This window comes from Lycorma delicatula, chromosome 11, assembly GCF_047948215.1.
Source record: "Lycorma delicatula isolate Av1 chromosome 11, ASM4794821v1, whole genome shotgun sequence".
NCBI lineage: Eukaryota > Metazoa > Arthropoda > Insecta > Hemiptera > Fulgoridae > Lycorma > Lycorma delicatula.
Genome location: NC_134465.1, coordinates 23,389,020 through 23,412,179, shown reverse-complemented (window position 1 = coordinate 23,412,179; position 23,160 = coordinate 23,389,020). Strand labels below are relative to the sequence as shown.

General features: G+C 29.8%; 1 long non-coding RNA gene across 1 annotated transcript; it reads right to left on the bottom strand.

Annotated features, from left to right (window-relative positions):
- Positions 1-15,875: 15,875 nt before the first annotated feature.
- On the bottom strand, positions 15,876-22,636 carry LOC142332551 (uncharacterized). Its single transcript, XR_012758324.1, has 3 exons — positions 22,517-22,636; positions 19,571-19,600; positions 15,876-15,904 (listed from the first exon to the last, which is right to left on the bottom strand). It is a non-coding gene; the product is annotated as an uncharacterized LOC142332551 (long non-coding RNA).
- Positions 22,637-23,160: the final 524 nt, after the last annotated feature.

Below are 23,160 nucleotides of genomic sequence, written 5' to 3'. Positions count from 1 at the left end.
AGGAAAATGACCTAATACAGCTTGTAGTACTAATAGAATTATTTATTTTTCTATTGTTCAATGGTTGTTTGTTTATGATATATGCATTTATTATTTATTTCTAGAATACATTTTTAAACGATTGAAGAGTGTGTTAAGTAGAATCATAAAAATAATGTTTCGAAATATTCCCTTAACAATAACAATTAGGTATTGTGAATTTTCAGTATTTAGCTATGTATTCTGATTTATCTAGAAAAAACTATTTTAAGATACAATACAGGAGACAGCTTGATGTAGGGTGTAATTAAAAAAAATAGGCAGTATATCAGGTTCAAGCATATAATAGCTATCGTAAATCATTTCCTGGTTATAGGACTTCAGAATTAATAAATAATTGCCTGTTGAATTATACACACTCCAAAATAAAAATCAAATGGCTGCCAAATTAAATAATTATTTTCTTTTAAAATCTTAATAGATTCAAAGAAATGGCACAATACAACATTGGATACCCTCCAAAATAGTAGACAATAAGTGATAGCTAACAAGATTAACATTTTTCTAGCACATCAGACTAAAATATTCATTTACACAGGACCAACACCATAAAATAGCCCAGCACAGAATGAGTATCACAAAATCAATTTAATTAGGCCTACGTATGTATTAATTCATGAATTACTACACAATTTTAATTGCATTGTATTCTACATCCTATAAAGGGAAAGTGAACATTTCCTGTTACAGAAAATAAAATAGACCCCATATAATACTGAAATGTTAAAGAAAATATTACAGAGTAATAGTAACTTGATAGTTTGAATAGGTATTATACATGAAAATTCAACGTATCACATGGCATAATTAAATGTTTAAATGAAAATTATCATTATTGTTTCAATATTTACAGTACAATCTATTTCATTCAAATTAGATGTATTTGCTGTCATTATTGTTTGTTGTTTTATTATGTGAGGTTTTACTTTTTCTGTTTAGCCTCCGGAACTGCCGTTAGGATTACTTCAGAGGATGAATGTGGATGATATGTATGAGCGTAAATGAAGTGTAATCTTGTACAGTCTAAGGTTGACCGTTTCTGAGATGTGTGGTTAATTGAAACTCAACCACCAAAGAACACCGGAATCCATGATCTAGTATTTAAATTCGTATAAAAGTAACTTAACAAGGATTTGAATCTTAGAACTCTCTACTTTGCAATCAGGTGATTTGCAAAGATGTGTTCACCATTACACCAACCCGGTGGGTTTTAGGTTAAGCTGTTGTGTATGAATGTTATGTATATTCTTGATTAAGATTTAAAGAGCTGTCTTTAAATTAATGTCATTTATTTTGAAATTTTGTATAACATGTAACAATGTTTTCTTGGGTGAATTTCTTTGTTAAAATTATATAAAACGGAAAAAAGGTAGAAAGAAGAAAGGAAAGGGAAAAAGAAAAACTTGAGCTTAAAACTTAAAAAAAAGGAAGGAAGGAAAGAAGGAAAAATGATTTCTCTAATTATAGATATTATTTTGTTAATTTAATTTATAAAATTATATATTTTCATCTCTCAATTAGCATATATTAGAAAGATCTACTGTCACATCACTGCTTGTCAGTGATATTTGTATGCAAGAAATAAACTGAATTGAATTGAACTATTATTATTATTATTGTTTTTCTTATTATTATTTAACAATTATTAAAAACATTGCAAGTGATTCGTGTCATTTTATATTTAATGTAATTTTGTCACGCATTGGGGTGTATATGAATTTTGTTTTGGTGATTGAATGCTAGATGTAATATTTTAAACAATAAATAAATTTATCACGGTGGGTAAGAAAAATGTGAAATGCATTAATCATTTACGAGCTCTGGTATGTTAAACATTTAGTGGTGCAGCTACTTTTCCTATAAATTTTTTATTTTACTTTTCCCTGTTCAGTCAGTGTATATACTGCTTTAATGTATCTATAAAGTGTTCAAAGTTATGTAACATGGGCTTGTGACTGTATTGCAGTGAACTATTTAATAAAGATTTCTTGCAGGTGCATTAATCATCCAGACAGATTCTGCTACCTTTTTGGTGAGTGAACATTAAAGTCTCAGAAGAGAAATATAGCTTTAATTATAAAGAAATCATAAGAGATATATTTTGGATTTAAAGTAGGGCCAGTTCTTGGCTTCTCATATTTCCTGCAATTAACATGTAACACTCCTGACTGCTTGATTGAATGCATCTTATCACATGACATTTGCAATTCTAATGGTTTTGAAAGAACCGAAGAGTAACTTCACAGACTGTGATTTCTGTGTAACGAAAATATCAGGGATAACAGCTAAGACTAGAAATACTGTTAAATATTCTGATATTCTCGCTACTATAAGACAAGTGTCTCACAGTAGTCGTTTCCAATTCCAGTATTACCCCAACAAGGGAATCAGATGAACATGAAGCTGTGGTTGTTGAAGGTTGTGCAGATTTATCAGATTATGAACAAAGGAGTGACCCAGACTTCTGGAAAATACAAATTCTAAAAAAACAATTAATCATTCAGAATTAAACGATCCTGTTTGTAACCTAAATTTATTCAAAAATTTAGCAGATATTCTTGCATCTAAACTGAATGGTTGGGATTTTTTAAAACATAGTATTAAAGCAACTGATTTCAACTATAGGAGTATGAATTTAAAAGTTTCTTAATCCAATATGAGAATTTAGTTTTCTATAATGATGTGGAATCTTCACTACATGTTTTGGGACATAAACACCATCCTGATGAATGGGGTGTTTATAGACTCCTCAAAGCGTAGCTTGAAAGTCGTTCTTCTTCATATTGAAATATAATCAACAATCAATCCCTCAATACTTTATGTTATAGCTAACATGAAGGAGTCATATTAAAATAGGAAATTTGTATTTCATATGACGCAGTATGAGAAACGTTTAAGGCATATTTGTGGAGACCTGAAAGTGACACCACTGCTACTTGGTTTACAACTTGCCTATATACATTTTTGTTGCTTCTTGTATGGGTGGGACAGAAAACATAGGAAGAATAATTATTGAAAAAGAGTGGGGAAAAAAGTATTATTGATTGTAAATCAGTTTCTGTTTATCATCAGTCAAAACAATTAATTTACTTTTGTTGATAAATGCCTTTTTAAAATACTTAGAATATTATTTTTATAAGTAATAATAACAACATGTCTACAACCACTTACAGTTACTAATGGATAATAATGGATTTTGTGGTATGCAAAAAATGCCATGCCGTACCAGGAAACTCTGGATGATAGGCCGAGGTGCTACCACTCCATCACGGAGGTTGGACTGGTATAATTATAATAACATAATAATAATAAGTTTTATTAGATTCATGGACTGTATCCTACTTTGGATTATAAATGTAATTATGTAGATTACCAGACTTTCCAGGATATAAAATTAATTTTAAACGCATAGTGTGAACTTTTTGTTTAAAATATAAGCCTTTCAAATCAGAACTGTGTTAGTTATCCTCTTTCTGAAATCTGAAGCAGAATTTCATTTTGCTGTAAATTTTTCAGATGTTAAAAAACTTGTGTATCTTGCTTGTAGATGAATTAATTCACCACAGAAGCTTTGAAAAGTGTGTACATCAGAATATTAAAATTCTCAGCTTATGATAAATGCCATGACTGACTGGGATTCAAAAACGGGACCCCAGGATGAATGCCAAGACATTACCACTATGTCACGAAAATCAACAAAAAACTTGAAAAAGGTTCGGTATAATTTGATATAACTGGTTATACGAAGTACAGAAAGACATGGAGGAATTAGACATAACCCGTGAAAACCTAAAAACGAATACCGGAAACTATAGGAAATTAAAAATTAAAGAAACAACATTCCTATCAAAACCCAAGAAAACAATAAGCCGGGTGTACTCTGAACAAGAAAGGGCAAGAAGATCTGAAACCCTTAGAAATTAGAACTGGCAAAAAAGAAAAGCTGAAAAACAACAAATCAGCAAGAAAAGAAAGAACTTGCCCAAAAAAATGAACTAAAGTGATCCATTATGGTCTTAAAAGTAAAAAAAAAAAAACCACTTTGAAAATTGTATTTTTTTACTGTATTACAGTAAGGAATTGAGAAATAAAGTAATACTGTGAAACAATATGATTTAACTTTTTGCTAATTAAAACCATCCTTAACGAGATTGTATCATAAACATACTGGCATAACTTAGTTCGGGATCGATTGATAATTTTCCCTGATCGTTACATCCGTCAGCATGGACCCAATGACAGAGAGCTTGTTTGCTGTCCTCTAAGATTACCCGATCAGACTTCAAATGATTTTTCCTTTGTGATTGTTTAAAGGCTGTTGTTTATGTGTCTCAGCTACCTACTAATATGGTAGATTTTATTCACAGGATTGAAGAAGTTGACGCATCCATTACACCAAATATGCCCGTATCCAGATATTCAAAACTAACTAATTGATGGATAGAATATTTAATTCTATTCATCAATATATACTAGATTTTCACTATTTCGCATATTAATTTTTTTTCTATATTTATGGGAATTATTTCCCATAATAAATCTATTTAACGTATATTGAAATAAAATATTTTAATTATTACAATTTAGAAATAATATAAAAAATGCTATGTAATAATTGGCTTGTTTTTTAAGTGAATTATTAAATTGATAACTGAATTAATTTTCATTTGCGAATTCTGAAAATGGGAAAATAGGTTTCATGAACTAAAAACGCATATATCGTTATAGTACTTTACATTAATTTAAAATTAATTTTAAAGTGAATTTATGTTTTAGGTATTTTATAAACGTAAATCAGAACGAGTAGTCTCGGAGCAGGAGAAACACGGAGCGGACTCAGCGGCTCATCGCGACCACGTGGTCCACCCCAGGTCTCCAAAGGTCGCTTCTATCGTCATCTCCATCTAGCTAGAGAGCTCCGCCCTGTGGATTCCCACAGAGTTCGTTACCCTCATGGTTATGAGAATAATACTGGTAAATAATAAGTATTCGCCTTTATAGAAACCTTGCCTGGATAACTTGTATTTATCCTGAAAATCTAAAGGCATCGATCGAGTGGTTCTCGCATGATGCGAGAGCAAGCAAACAGACAAACCTTTGACTTTATAAACAAGAATACGCTTATATTTCTTGCTAAAATAAAGCATTTTATTTACGTTGATTACAGTCTTCAATTCAAGTCATCAATTTTTTTTTAATTTTTCGATATGAAAATATAAAGAAAATATTTGTTTTTATTTAACGACAATATTATCTATGTTCATTTTTTCCAATTACGATAAAATTCAGGATATATTAACAAGATAAAATAAATATAATAACAATAAAAGTATCGCGTGTTTTCGATTGCAAAACTAAGAAATCTTTCCAAGATGAGCCGATTACTAGTGTTGCTTGGTCTTTTGTCATCCTACATATTAGATTTTCAACCATAATTTATGTAAATTATTAAAAATAATGCAGGGATGGCTTTGAGACCATAATATAAAATCATTTCTGAAAATCTATATAGATTGGATACCTATAACATAATTAAGTATTCAAATATTCTATAAAAAAAACTTCCTGTAATGCGTAAAAAAATTAAAACAAAAAAGAATAATGAAAATTTTCTGTTAAAGCACTTATTTTTTATAGAAAAAATACAACAAAATAATTATTTATTTAATAATTTACATTAATAATTTACATTTAATAATACATTGTATGTTACATTAATTCCATTAAGTATATTAAAAAAAATAAATTAATTAAAGTGGATAATATTTTTTCACTGAATTAAATACAAGATTCTCAGCAAAACAAAAATTGTGAATTGAATAATTTGACTTAATAATGCCAAAAATACAAAACAGTGACTTTTTTTAAGCATCTTTTATCCAAATTTTAATCCGTGCTAAATCTGGAAAAATAGTTTTTTTAATTAAAAACAGAATATTAAATTAAGAAAAACATTTTTTTTAATAAACTTATTTCCTAATAGTAATACATAAATAACTTTAAGAAGAATATCTTTTGTGTAAAAACTGGCGTCTCCAGTAAAGTATGTAATTAATGAAAATTTTTAACCGATTGATATGTCTACAGGAGTAATGGTGTCAGTCATGTATCTTTAACACTTCATACGTAGAAGATGTATGGAATATTTCAACACATAACTTCACCGACTGTTGGCACCGCTAACAACAGTATGGTCATACTAAAGACCATACAGGTGGGTTAAATTCGCAGGCTTCAAAGGATAATCGATTGCCAAAAGAAGGAAGTAGCACGCCAGCAACATGTGCTCTTTGCCATTCGGATCACTCAGCAAATTAAAAAAGAGTTAAAACAGCTGTTGACTTAACTGTATAAAGTGATTCTCGAGAGAAAGGATAGGTAAAGAAAGAGCATTTCTCTAAACATTTATTCTCAAAGATCCCTGGATTTTTAAGGTAGGTCAGTTGACCGTGCACAAGAAGATTTTCCATCACTAGGCCAGAATGATGAATCTGTATAGAAGTTCGGATAAACAATTTAATAATCGCTCCAACATTCATTCCGGGTCGTTTGCTTAACCAATAAGAGGTAACATCCGTGACGATTCGACTTGCGATAAACTTAAAAACTAACCGCTAACATCGAATTCCTGGTGAAGCAAATCGGAAATCTGATCGGACTCCTTACAACAGTCATTTCTAATATCTGTCAATGAAGAACTACTTAAAACCTACATCAACGGTATTTTACACCGGCGCACCGGTACAAAATATAAAAAAAGTCTAATTTACTCGGAAAACACCGGAGTTGTCTTCATCTAAGAATTCCACTTTACGGATCAAAATTTTCTGTATATCTGAGGAATCAAAATGTATGCGACTATCCATCCTGATGGTAGGGCGGGTCATGTGGGTGTTGTACTATTTTGATAAGAGATAGGATAATACATATTCTTTCCGGACAACTCACATTCAAGCGACCTCTGTTGAGATTCTTTTTTTCAAGCGACCTCTGTTGAGATTCAATTTTTGTGAATACTTTAACAGGCTCGATAGTGTAGATTCTATTCAGGTTTTATTTGGAACGCGAGAGATTACAGTTCAATATTTTCATCGGGCTTGAATCCATTTATTGGACTACGGATCGCTCAGAGCTACTCGACTTGCTGGATTTTTATATAAGCTTGAACATTTAATCGTTTTATACCGAAGTGCAGAATATTTGCAACTCAACGTCTGACCGGTTTCCTATAATTCTTGACTTCAGTACAATGATTATATGTAAGATAAATTTCTCTATCTTGCACACCAAAAAAACGAATATTGTCTTATTGTGACTGGGTAGCGGTAGACTTGATAGCGGTAGTTGCCTTAGGCTATTCCACTAAACTATCGACGAAGCCAAGAGATACATAAACTTAACAATGAGAGAGGCTGCTAAGCACCCCATCCCTATTGAAAAGCGGCTGATATAGCAGGAAGGGACTACGTGAGGGTAGTGTTGAACCTGATCTCTAACAATAGAAGGGTCAGAAAGAGATGGCAATGCTAAAGGAGGCCGGAGTACAAGGCAGCCCTGAACAAGGGCTGTTTAGAGGTAAGGATTGCTGAGGAACATCAAAAACGAATTTTTTCAGGGAATTAATTGAAAATATGTCTCCTCTAAAAAAAAAAACGATTATTCGTTATGGAAAGTTGCGTAGATATGCAGGCGCTCCCTCCTCTCATTTAATGATTTACGGACTCCCAATGTATGGGCTTCTAGTGATATCGAGAAAGCCAAGCTGTTTGTTAGACATCTTGACACTTCGTTCCAGCGACATGATGAGCAAAATCAGGCGAGGGAGAAGTTTTTAATGTTTTGAATAGCTCTATCCGTCTGAGTTTACCCATTCGATGTTTCTCTTTGGAAGAGGTACCTGGTGAACTCAAGGAGATTGGGAGAACAAAAAATGCTGCAGCGTTCGACTGCCTAACGATAAGAGTTTATTTGTGCTGCCATTCTGACTATATTATACACAATAAGTTGTTTAATGGGATTTTCCCAACGACACTTTCCCTTTGATTGGGTAGTTTCCATTCGAAATTGCTTCAAAAACCTTCGGCGGTATTTGAATTGGAGGTAAGTGAACCTTTCCTGAAGCACAAGATATTCCTTTTGGTTCACTTTTCTATTTTTGGGCTTGACAATACGAACACACTTCTGTCTTGCCGCAAATATGTTTGTGATCGGCGTATTTAATCTGTATATTATAGTTAAATCTGTACAATATAGTCCACTTCTTTCTTTTTTGTGACAATGGTAGCTATATAATGACATCAGTACGAATTCGTGAAGAATTTAACTGAAACTTTGTTGCAGCAGAGTTTCGGTTAGCACTTTTGGTCAGCACCTAACCGAGAATCACGCACTTCACGCAGTTATTTCAGTTGACCAGGGTACTTTAATTTTATCAGCAGCCTGTGACTAATCAGAAAGGCTAATCTTATTTTTCTTGAAGGCATTTTTTTTTATTTTCGAAATGTACCGTAAAAGTTCGCTACATTTGATAATTTAAGCTAAATACAATAAAAACAAAAGTAATTTTAAAATAAACATATACTAAAATATTTAAAAAGTAAGGCAGCTTGAATTCAAGGTTTTCTCTTTCCATTTCTCTTTTAAACTTCCACATAATATTTTAATATTCTAACAGATATCAAGTATTGGATATACTTACCTGTTAATATAGTTCTGTGAAGAGCATGATAAGTTTGATAATATACAAAAGTGTCTGAATATTGCAGGTGTGAAATAGGATTATTAAAATGAGCTATTGTCTTTATTATCTCGAATGTTTTAAATAGCGGCTAAAAAAAAAAAAAAAAGATTAAAACATACATATACATTATGATAGGAATAGTGATAAATTTTACCACAAAGTTTAGAAATTTTTTCTAATTTACTAAGGGTTTTTATTTAAATAATACAAAAGGAAAACTAAGTATTTAACTTTTGAAACTAAGCACATTTTTGGTTTGTGTTTTTTATTTAATTCGAATTTACGCCGGATGAAACGCATAAAAATGTCACCGAAACAAATCAATTATAATTTTTTATTAATAAAAACATTTAAAAAATTTCAATTTTTTTATCAATGAATAATTTTTTTTAGCTTTAGTATCAAAGTATTTACAGTACGATTAAGTCTAACTGTAATTTAATGAATATTGTACATCTGCTAAAGGCCATAATCGTAAAGATTGTAGGTATCTGTGATAAGAATGAAGTGTTTGCCCGTTTCATAAGTTGCTTACTCCACAATTTACTTCAACTTAAGTTTACGTAAACTTAAGTGTTTACTCCATAAGTTGCTTCGTTTAGCATCATTTCTCGAAATAAGACCACAACTCTTGACTCTTCCACCCCAGGTGCTTTAAATGCGCCTGACGTATGAAATACTGGCCGAAATCTGTTACACCGTTTTTGTAAAATCACTTGATTTAATGCACTGTTTTTCCCCAGCAGTGGTAGACGTAACGCAGTAGAATAGCCTCTTTAGATACCAGATAAAAAAAAAATTGTATCAACATATTTACGAATAGAGTAAAAAATCAATTTTATTATAAAAAAAAAATAATTGAAAAACAATAATCAAAAAAATAATCAAATACTTTAAATTTTAAAGTTTTTACAATAATTTTTCAATAATTATATATAAAATATACACACAAAATAAAATGTCACATACATTCCTTTTTAATCGTGTAGTTGCAATTCATAGGACATAAAGCAAGATTCTTTGTCCTATGAATACAACAATATTAAAATTCTAAAACAATATGTACTCAAATTACCATTTTTTTAGTTTAAAACAAATTTTTGTTTACTTTTTTCAAGCCAGTAGTGTTAACGTACCAATTTCAAAATCATACGTTTTTCAACAATATAAGTTGTTAGACATTACACCATACTCTGGTTTACGGTGGGGTTCGCATGTGGATTAATAACAAATCAAATATAATGGTAATGCTGCTTATAGAATTAACGCGACAGTTGCATGTTGCCCGATATACAGGTGATATATATATTTATATATTATCGCCCGCTTTGAGGATTAAGAATTTTCTAGCGCTCCCAAAATTTTTAAACTTACTTTTTTTTATAAATAATAGTTGCAACTGTTGTTTTTAAGATGCACTCTTAAAAACCGCAATTGCTGTTATTGTTTTTAAACGTGGCATGTCCTATTTCTGAGTTGAAACTTTCAGTTTACAAGATTTTGGGTTAAACTGTGAGCCGTTGATGCATTTTGCAGTTTTAATCTTTAAAAATTTCAGTATCTTGGTACAAAATGAACATAAACCAAAAACGGTAACGCTACATTAAAGACCTCACAATTTGTCATTAAAGCTAAATCAAAACTCTTTAATTACCATATTTATATGTATCAATACGTTGCTTAGATCGGAAGATATGCAGCATTAAAAAGTAAAAGTGGCATTTTCTCTTTAAAGTGGAATATTTCGGTTCAGAAAAATCGTAGAGAGACATAAAAAAAAACAAAATTAAAGCTAAAGTCTTAAGCTTTTAATGTCGTTTACCCCATGCACTCGATCAAACACAAAGAAAAACTTTCAGATTTTTAAAACTTTTCTTCTCACTGATTATTTATTTTTTTAATTTGATGATTTTTGACATCTGAAGTATACTGTCAAAAAGTAGAGTATTCAAGCTTTAATTCTTTTTTTATTCGTCTCTCTAAGCCTTTTGGTTACAAAGTTAAAATAGTTTGAATACAATCATTTTTCATCATAAAATATAGGTGACCTTTAATTTTTCATACTATTGTAGTAGGCATTTAATTATAGTTTAAAAAATCAGACAAACCTCTTTTTGAATCAGTCATCGCTTTCCTAGACCACCTGAACGCCCCCAATTGTCTTTGGGACTTCTACAACCGTTAACTAAATCGACCCAGATTTTGGGACGAGTTAACTTAAGAAACAATTTTAAAGTGATTGGTGTAAAATTACGGCAGTTATCGGTCCACAAGAAAGTGAAATATATATATAAATCTATGAATAAAATTTTACGCTGATGGTGGTTTTGGGATTTTGGGAAAAGTATTAGGTTCCAGAGGAGTATTTTCAGAAAAATAAGGGTTTAAATACAAAAGAAATAGGGTCGAAAAACACAGTATTTTATGTTTGACGTAAAATAACGCTGTTAAGTGATACATTTTACTCTTCTATTTATCGTTTTGAAAGTTATTATAAATTTTTAATCTGATTGACATCGTAAAATACATCTTGTACGATAATCAATTTGAATATAGCATTGGGAAACAACTGCTTTAACCCTTTCTGTATATACTATTTTTTTAAATTGCTTTTTATCTGTAAAAAAGAATCACTAAAACCTGCCTGATATTTTTTTTCTTTTCGTTGTAGAAAAACGATTCATTGAATTCAGATTGTGATATAAGTTACTTTTTAAGGTCCTGTCTCTGTAAACCCTGACTAATTCGGTTGCTTTTTTCAACCGACATCCGTAATTTACATAAGGAAAAAGACTTCTACCTTGCTGCTGTAGTAAGCTAACCGAGTGATATGGCTGGCTACCCCCCAGATTAAGGCTCTAAGCGCTTTAATTGTGAACAGTACTTGCTGGCATTCAGCGGCCTAGGCGTGGCAGCGAATTGCTGTCTTTGACAAAATAAATTTAATTATTGATAGTCATATATGTTTTAGTAGTTGACGGGGTGCGCCTACCCATTTTACACGCAAGCGAGTGGTGTATGGTACCACGTTTATTCCGCTCACGCTTTTAGGTTAGCTTTAGGAGCTAGTTAGGACACTGGTCGCTAAACTGTTTCGTGGCTCAATAGCCGTTTGTGGCACAGACGTTCGGTCTTATGCTTCAAGGCGACCGAATAGGGTAGTGGTGGGAGAAATGCTTAGCAAACCAATAATTAAAAAACCAAGCCTTGAAATATAATATAAAGTATATATATATATATTATATAAGTATAATATATGTTCTTTATCGCTGATGATTGATGGACATATAATTCCTGGGAAATTATTGTAAGAAATTATCAGTTTTGTTTTAGATCTGATTTATTGATATTTTACTTGATGCAATTTTCATGTAATCTTACTAATATTATAGAAAAAATTTAATCTCCTTACCACGTCGTTGTACTCATCGTTACAGATGTAACCTTTTTTAGCAATATGTAAAGGGTGTTCTATTTGATCAAGTTTTATATCCACAAGTTTCAAAAATTTCAATATCATAGGAGTAGGAATTACACTGTTATATGCATTTGCAACTATGTTAATTGGTTTACAGCTGAAAAATGTAAATATTATGTATACAATTAAAGTAAATAATAGTATAAATTATAATAAAAATTAATATTATTTATTTTTTATTCATTTCCTACTTCTATTTATAATAAACAAGAACGCAGTTGAACGGTTACATCATACAATTCTGATGCGTTAATCTTTACAACAGGTTCTTTGTATTATACCTTTGCTTTTTTCGAAACACAACTCAGTTTAAGAATAGAAGATTATATATATATATATAATAGGTTACTGTTTGTTAAAAACAAATATTATTACATTTTAGCTACTGTGCTAAACAAAAATCAACCCATAAACAGTTACCGTTTAAATTCTATTTCGGGTGTCAACAGTTAGATCTTTTTTGGAACTATATCCCTCCAGCAGTATATCTTTGAACGGGGATGTTTGTTTAATAGATTGTAGTTAAAATACTATCAATATAATAAGTGATTGATAAACACCAAACGGTGTCGTTTTGTAAATTTATTATAAAGATGTCCATAGAAAAATAAAATTTTAAGTACATTCTTGTAACTTCCATATAAACTTTATGAAATATGTTAAATTTGAAATGAAATCGCTGTTTATCCTGGATAATTTTATTATAGTGTTTCCAACATGTTCATTCTTCCCAATATTGATTTTATATTCAAGATATTAGCTGATAAATGTTTCTATTATAAAACAATTTCACTGATATACGTAATGTCTAGAAATAAGCAGTATTAATCCTAAAGCTCTACGGGCTTTACTACGATCATTATCATTATAATAAAAGGAATAAAATTTAGAATATAAACAATTCCAAAATCATTAACTACTGAAACGGAATTGTTGTGCGTAGCTAACTAGTAGTTAAATAAGAAAAGTAGTTTTTTCGAGAATGGATATAATTTGTACAATATACTAATGTAAAATAAATAGAATTGTTTTTTAAAAAACATTCTTCGTTAAAAAAAAAACTAAAATTGGATATATAAAAACTTACTATATAGTAATATGCTGATGTCCCTCTGGAAATTTTACATTCCCATTTATTATATTGATATTATTCACGAGAAGAGGTTGATAAACTATACTGTAAAAGAAGTACGAAGGATAATAATAATAAATTAGAAAAATAAATAAATCTTTTCTTATATAAATTTATAAAAACTAATGTAATATATTTATAGTTGGAAGCTGGAAAAAACTTTCACACAACATTCCAACAACACGTTTCTTTGAGTCAATTTCCCCTAATTTGAATCAAATGTTTTTTTATATACGATATTTACAGTTACCATATCATCAATTCCATTGACTACACATATTTGACTTTTGAACAAAAAATTCTTTTCGTGCATAATAAGGTATAAAAAAGGATTAAAAATTTGTAAGAAACTAGTAAGGTATCCTAGGAGACTTTTTAAAATTTGCGTATTCATTTTACCAGAATGTACACAAATCAATGATTGAAAGAATGAATTCATTTAGAAGTTAATGTTATTTTTGATAAAATTCGAAAGAATATACCGTCTCTCCCATCGTGAATTGTCACAATGAAAGTACTGTGAGCGAGAAAGTGAAATTAGCAGCAAAAATTTTCAATACTACGTACGCGTATACATTATTATTATACAGCACAAAAAAAAAACCATTATCTAATACCGGGGAAGCACCATAAAACGAAGAATAGAACTAGCTCGAACTGTGTTTATTTGAGGTTAGCTTTAACGCTACTACCGATGTTGCTATTACAGCGCTAATATTAATTGTATACGTTACTGTTCTCGTCTATTATTTCAGTAGTTAACTTCAATGGAGTATATTTTCATTCATTAAAATTTCGTTTTTCTAAAATACCTAATTCGATCGAAGAAAAAGTTGCTATAATAGAATATTATGTATTTTGGATCCTTCCAAGAATACCTAAAACCGCGGAAAAAATTTCAAAATTCCAGTATCTTGGCAAAGAGCAAAATTCACAATTTGGTTAGAAAATGGTGTATACCGGGATGGATTTCAAACGTAAAACGAAATATGCAACTTTACTTCAAGGCTCCAGAGGTCGTAGATAATAAAAAAAATTTCTGCAGTCTAAAAAACTTTATATTTATGTAATCAGATCAAACTGGAGTCAAATATTCATTTTGTTCATGATTCTTCGTGATTTAGATTTAAACCTATCGACTAATTTCAGTTAGAAAATTTAAAAGAGCAGACAAAGCGAAATTAAATAATTATTGCGATATGTTTCTCAAAAACATTGTCGATGGAAAAATATATCCGATACTGTATTTCGTAAAAAAGAGGTATGGCTTCATGTATTCTTTCTTTCTTTCTTTCTTTCTTTCTTTCTTTCTTTCTTGCCTCCGGTAACTACCGTTTAGATAATTCTTCAGAGGATGAATGAGAATGAGGATGTATGAGTGTAAATGAAGTGTAGTCTTGTACATTCTCAGTTCGACCATTCTTGAGATGCTTGGTTAATTGAAAACCCAACCACCAAAGAACACCGGTATCCACGATCTAGTATTCAAATCCGTGTAAAAATAACTGGCTTTACTAGGATTTGAACGCTGGAACTCTCGACTTCCAAATCAGCTAATTTGGGAAGACGCGTTCACCACTAGACCAACCCGGTGGGTTATGGCTTCATATATTAAAGGATATTAATTCCATATCGGGTATTTGATGACTAAAAATCGTCATCGCATATTACAGTGTATACTTCGTGATGAGAAAATCTATGTATAATGTAATCGTATATCGGGGCATATATTTTTTGAGCGGACCGTCGTCAATAATAAAGAGTACTCTACAATTTTCGAAGAATTCTAAGATCTCGGTTAACAGATCGTGAAAAAGTTCAACTTTTTCCAGAATGGAGCAACTTGCCACCCATCTAATAATTCATTAAGCTTTATGCGGCTTTTACAGAAGAACGAAAAGTGAATAGAAGGCGAAAAGGCGAAAAAGGCGAAACGCCTCCGCGTTTCCGAGATTTAACTATTTACGAGTATTTTCTTCATGATTTTTTTGAAGGATTGTGTTTGTGAATCAAATTCTCACAATATCAATGAATTGAAGCTGAAAATTTAACAATAAATCCACTACATTAACAAACAACTATGTTTTTCGTCAGCTGGTTCTCATTGTGATCACTCGACGACTTCAGACAATAGCGAATGTATCGCTGCGCAGGGCCCTCACTTCGAACATTATTTTATAAAAATATGACATATAAAACTTGAGTCAAGTTATTTACTTGGAATTACGATGAATGGAGCTTTATACGAAGATAAGATTCTTTTTAAGGAGCGGTACATATGTTTTACTTTTCCAGTCATTAGTGAGGGAGAATGTATTGAGAGGTTCATAAAACTGCTACTGCTGCTCGGATTCCTAATTAATTCCGTAAATACTAATACTTCAGCATACACATTGAGTAGGGTAGGTACAAAAATTATTATTGTAAAATTAGAATTAAAAACAAAAAGTTAAAGAATTCACCTACTTACTCGTTTTCGTCAGCTAATCGTAGAACGTCGGTATTAAATTCCTGGCTGGAAAAAATTAAAAAAAAAAACGTTAAATAATTCGGTTGAATAGCTCAAAACATATAATAATATTATGCCATAATCGAACGATTGTAGGACGCACGTGAAATAAATCCTTAAGTTTAAGTTTAATAAATGACAAGGCTCTCGTGCTACAACATCTACAAAAAGAGAAGAGGATTGTTTATTATGTAATTGCCTTATTCATTAAGAAGAGAAAAATTTACACCTCGCCATTCTAATTCGATGAAATATCAAAACAACCCTAAAAGCGATAACATCATTTTCTTCAACTCAGGAAGATATTTTTATTAAATATCACTACTTTCAGAGAAACCATTTATAAATTATTCTTAATAATAAACAACATAATCTTAATAAATAAATTATAAATTAGTTAAAATCAAAAAATCCATTCTTTTCTGAAACAATCTGAACGGGAAATGTGAAATTAAAGCGAATATTTTTTTGTAGAAAAAGTCACGTAAATTTGTTTCTTTTGTTTTGGTTATAAAACAATCATTTGGTAAAAGCAGAATACATAGTACTTTCAGTTATAAAAATCAACTACTATTATGTTTAATTATAAGACATTTTAAATATTTAATAATAAAAAGAACCTGTGCAGTTCTACACAAGAAGACTGATTATTCGTTATTTTATGTTGTTCCTTACACCCTCTCAAACACGTACCCAGACAATATGACCTCAAAGTCGGTAATGCAACCTGAAAACGCCGACAATAACATCGGTAACAATAGATGCCGCAGATAAAGAAACGTCAACGTTCTAACATGCAGCATCGTAACGAACCACACTTCTAAGTTGCCGCGCTCAAATTTTCCGACATTACATTAAGCGAAACTCAAGAACGACCCATTTAATGTTCATAAAATTTTCACAAGCACAACTTTAATAACACTACTACAGCATATCAAAATTTCAATGAAATTTTGATATGGAGATATTAAAATTTTTGTGATTTCCAGCCAAAAGATATTTTATACATAATCATATACAGTATCTTTCTAAAATGGTGGACTGGTTATACCGTTTCTGATTCTACTTGGAAAACTAAACAAAAAGTATCATTAGGAAAAATGGCGTTCGTTCTCCATTTTTTTTTTTTTATATAAAAATTATTCACACCAAAACTAGTCAAAATGGATTCAGTAACAAAATACAATGTTGGAGCTTAAAATAATAACTATACGTTGAGAAATGAAAAATATTCTTTAATTAAAATTAAAATTAAAATATTTTTCAAAGATGGTGGGTGGTAGAAAGATTCTCAGCACAAAAAATCAAATTAATATCATGTATCGCATGTTAGGAAACAAAAATTATGTTTATCAGTGAATTTAGAGTGGATGACATAAAAACAGGCACAAAATTATACATCATTTTCTGCCATAACTCGGTTATTTGGTAACCGATTTTAAAAAAAATAATATTTTATTTTATTCAAAATAAAAGTCTTAATATTTTAGCAATAACAAATTTTAATAAAACTTATACTTACGGATATATAACGGATTAAAAAATAAACATGGCCGCCATTTTGTAATTTGCGAAGGTATTTAAGTCCAGATTTTTTATCATTTTAAAACATTATTACAAAGACGATTATTAAATATTAGTGTGATTCCTCTACCTGAACTGGAGATATAAAGTTTTGTATAAAAATAAAAAAATGGCAGACAGGTGGTGAACGAGGAAGAAATTGCCATTTTTACTAAGTTTATTTTTTGTTTAGTTTTACTAAACCGAAAAAGTACAGCCAGCCCACCATTTTAGAAACACTCTGTGTATATATTTATTTATTTTTTGAATTATTTAACTACAGCAGATACAGTTCAATAAAAGGTAAGAATATTCATCTATCTGTAGCGCTTTGAGAGTACAATATATTTAATTTTAAACTGTATGTCTAAAAACATACAGTAAAAAATTGTTTTAAAATCTTAGTATGTATTTACTAGTTTCATATTTAAAATTATTTACATCTATAATGGAAAGATAACGAATAGAATTTATCAAATTATAAATCATTCAGAAGGTCTATTAATTTAAACATTGTACAACATATCATATTCAATTTGCTTATTAATAAGTCTACTTATTTTTATATTTGCTTATATCGTATTCTCTTATTTATCAAGTATTTTATTATTATTAACAAAAATTGGAATCTATAAAAAACATTGCAAATATAAAGAGATATAATATTAAATTTATCAGCAAATCGTTTAATAATAAAAATATTTCAGGTAAAACAACATTAATAAATAACAATAGTAACTTTAACGATTAGTGATTAGTTTATCGTCTGAAGCCGGCACAATCCCATACATAATAGAAGAGAGATCTTAATATTAAGATATGCAGCAAATATATGGGACTTTCATATTCATATAAACTATTGAAACAATTAAAAATAATCCTTTGGCTGCTTTATATGAACACCCTCTACCTATTCTAGACCAGCCGGAATACGGTATCTAGATTACAGTATATTAACAGCGAGTTAAAAATAAAACTAGAAATTTCTTTGCCGGATACATTTACAATTTCTACAAGAAAAATACCACCGTAGCCTTTGACATCTATAAGCACAAAATTACATCTCTCTTATGGAAAAATAAAATAGAAACCAGCACTTATCAACAGGTATTTTCGAGAATATTCATTACCTTTGAGAAATATATGAAAGATTTTACTGCTGTTTCGAAACTTAATACGGTGTTGGATGATCAACAGGAGAAGCTCTTTCGTGAAAACTTCAAGATAGATCAATTGTTTACACAGTAGCGTTCAATGCAATACAGCAAGCTCTTCACTACGTAGAAAATTTCTGGGAAGAAGAGTGCTTACATATTCCGATATTTTAAACGCATTTACTGCTATTCCGAACAAGAACACTGAGCATGTCCGTCGGAGAGCGATGTAGATTTGTATTGATTCCAGAGCATGCTGGTATCTCAGTAAATGAAAACTCAGACAAAGTTGCCAGAATGGCAACATTTTTCCACAAGACAGACATGATTCCTATTCGAGTGGCAGACGTTAAAAACCGTCTTACATGACACTCAAAACCGTGTGAAGTAATGAATGGAGAATAGTGAACACTAAATTAAACGAAATTAAAATTATTCCATCTAAATTAAAAGCGACACGAAACTGGCTCGCCTGGAACGGCATCGACTGAATTCAAAATCGGTTACATGCGAATTTATATTTATAACCGGAGAAGAAAGAGCATATGCAGGAGCAATTTACTAGTTGGTAAACTTAATTAACTAACTAGTTTTTTACTGAACATTTACTAGGATTTAGTATTAACTAGAATTACTACTTACTGCTTCATTCAATTTGCAATTCACAAAGTAAATTTGTTTTAAAAAAATTATTTGATAGTTTTATGTCATTTTTTATAAAATATATATACATATAAGGAAATCCCATTTTAAATAAGTGGTTTTTTCGTAATCTTCATGCCAGAAACGTAAAAAAAGATCACATTTACCCTCACACTCTTACCACGCAATCGAAAGTAATACCAACATTTATTTAAAAAGGTCAAGAAAACAGAGGTACTTACACCCTAACTAACAATCCATTGGGGGTAAAAAAAAAATCAATATAATAAATAAATGAGCAACTTTTACTTACAATCCAGTAGTATCAGGTATGCTTGGATACCTGAAAAATAAGGTTAAATTATTAATTATTTGGTATTCAAAAACGGTTTTATTTTTATATTCTCAAGTGAACGGCCATATACACGCACATGTAGATTATAATTTATTCTGTTCCAATTACACAAACCGTATTATATTTTTCCCCAAAAAATTACAATTTAAATGAACTAGCTAAGTAAAACAATGAAAAAACGTTTTGTCGTCTCTTAATTTGAGAAGAATTCTAGAATTCTAAGAATACGAATTCTAGAATTCTTCTGTAAACCTATACCAAATATTAGTTAAAATTAATTTTCAAAAACCTACCTTTTACTATTTCTACCTTTTAGCTCGGTATAAAATAATCTAAAAAATATATACATTTACTGTAAATTAATATTCTAAAAATTAATTTTCCTCATTTTTGTCCCCCAGTTTGAAAACATTTAGACCAGTAGTTTTTTCATATCATCCATCTTTCAAGGAATAAATACGTAATTCAATAATAATTATTTTTACTTGCTTTATTTTAGCTCATAATGTATTTTCAATTTTTTTTAAAACTTTGTCCTCAAATCTTGCATCCTTAATTTAACATACTTCCTGACATGGCCTATTGATGAAATTTGGCGCAGTTAAGGTCGGGTGACAATACCATATTCCACCATTACTTTTGCAAGTACGGGGGTTATTGGTGCGGGTGTAAAAAATTGCAAAGTCTGTAAAACGGCTATGCAGGGGGTTTTGAAAATCCAAATTAACCTACTAATTAAACTCATGCAATGTATGACATTAATTTGTATAAAAATATGTCTAAAAAGTATAAGGCAAGTTTTTAAAAATGCTTGTAATATTATTTATAAATTTTCAAATAAATATCCATTAAACTATAAAGACCAAATATGGATTGATTATTATATACATATTGATGGATTGATTGGTATTTAAAACTTCCAATCAAATTTTGAATATAAACCTTTACGAAAGCGTGAAATTCTACGCAGATATACATAAAAGAACATGTGAGTAATTCATAATCAATGCCCGACAAAGCTATTGAGATAAATTGATGTACATTTTTAAAAATATTTTTCCTTTGGTGTGAGTGCACAGTAAGAAAATAATTTTTTGAAATTATTAATTTAAAGGGTTAAAAAGAAATAACAATAAAATTTTATTTTATTTTAATTTCTCGATAAAAAATGGGAAAATCTGGAGAAGAAAAATATTGTAATAAATATTAGATTACAAATATTACAAAATATTAGATTAATTACTTGTAAACAGCCATATAGCTATTATATTAGACAGGTTGAAATATAATTACTACGACGACAGAATTTTTTTTCTGTCTGTAATGTTTAATTGCATTAGCACAGACGAAAAGAGCCTTCAGTCAAAAATATAACTTGTTTACATCAAAAAATAAATTTAAACGTCAGGAAAAGACGGGTGGATAAAGTGACGAATGAAGAGGTGTTGCGGTAAATTAATGTAGACAAGGTTATGGAAAAATATAGTTAAAAGAAGAGATAGACTTATAGGCCACATATTAAGGCATCTTGAAATAGTCGCTTTAATATTGGAGGAACAGGTAGAAGGAACAAATTGTGCAGGCATGCAACGTTTGGAATATGAAAAACAAATAATTAAAATCCAAAAAAGATTCGTTAGAATGATAAAGAAAAAGAGAACTACGGATCATTCTTTGCCAATATTTAGGGAATTGTCTATATTACCGCTACGTTATTTATATGTTTATAAAGTAATGAAAATTTTCTTTATCAGAAGCGGTCATAGAGATAGTACGATAACCGAGTACGAACTTAGAAGTAAAAGGAATGTGTATGTCCCCAGAGCAAATAAAACGAGTTATATGAAGTTATTTTCAAGTTATGCTCCCAGATTGTATAACATACTTCCTAATCATATAAAGACCAGCAGGAACCTAAACACTTTCTTAAAGCTACTAAGACGATGGCTAATTAATATTGATGACTGAAAGTACGTTCCATGTAATTACATGGTTTATGATTACATATATAATTAATTATAATGCTTTATACTATTGGTCTTAACGTAGTAATAGATTTTTTACATATATAACTTAACGAGTAGCAGTGGATGAAAGGTTTATTAGTAGACATAAATATTTGACGACGATTGATCTTCTCTATACTTAACTGCAGAAAAGATGAGTTTCCACCAGAGTAAATTATGAATTGAACTAAAACTAATCCTCCTATATAAGATAAAACCGTTTACTTTTCCCCTTACTCTAACTAAAATGATTAATAGAAAAGGGTTGGTGCCACAAAACGGGCAAGACCCTTGTAGACACCTAATCTTTCATCTTTTATAAATAATATAAATTAAGTATAATTAAGTTAAGTTAAGTAACAAATATTAAATTGTATTATAAAACAATGTTAAATTAAGTATGTTAAATTAAGTTAAGTAATATTATAATTAGTATTAGGATTACTCCATTAATTATTAATTCTGTAAAAGTGAAAGAAATAAAAGAAAAAAAAATTGTTAGGGATGTAGGATGTAGGGGTATACCGAAATGAAATGACTAGCACTAGATAGGGAATCTTTGACAGCAGCATCAAACCAGTCAAATTACTGAAGACAAAAAAAACCAGTAATTCAGAAAATGAAAGTTAAGAAATGTATCCGCTTGAAAAATAATACCCCATTAATTACATTTAGTAATTATTTATTTATATTTATTAATAATTATAATTATTATTTGTTAACACTTTAATAACCATTATAAATATCATTAAAAAACTAACTGTTACACTGTTAACAGCTATACAATAAATTTAATAACTAAATTTGAAAATAGCTTTCTAAGGATAAGTAAAATTTAAACATTTTTAATCGATTAGCTATCATTTCATTGACTCTTATTGATGAAAACTATACTTACACGAAAAGTGCCACTTTAAAAAAATCTTTTAAAGCTTCTTTCATTCCTTTATCCTGAATATTTGCCGTAAAATCAATTAATTTCTCTATTTCGTCATAAACTTCTTTAACATATATTCTGAAAATTAAAACTCTGTTAAAAAATTTATACAGACGACACATGAAATTTTCATTCTAACCCCCTACCAAAAAAAAGGTCCCAGTATTACTTTTAAAATTTTTTACTAAAATGCGAATACTTAAAAAGCACACCTATAGAGTTTTATTTTTAATTTACTAATATTTGTACAGATATTATAATACAATAAACTCATGATGATGTGATTAAATAGTATGAAGTATTTTAATACTACCTTTTCGTAATTACTATTAATTTGTCTGTTATTAGCAGTGTTGAATATTATTATATTGAAAATACCACCGTAATTTTTGTCAATAAACTGTTTAAAATATCGCTTCTAGGGTAACGTTAAATAGATGTCAATCACATTCCTGTTTTCTGTGTTAATATTTTTCCATCGTTTGATACAAATCCTCATCTAGTCTACAAGTTGAGGGTGATTTCAGTTTGCAGATACACAAAATCTATCGAGTGATTAACGATGTATAAAAATTTTAAACCAGTAATATTTTTACGTCGTGATA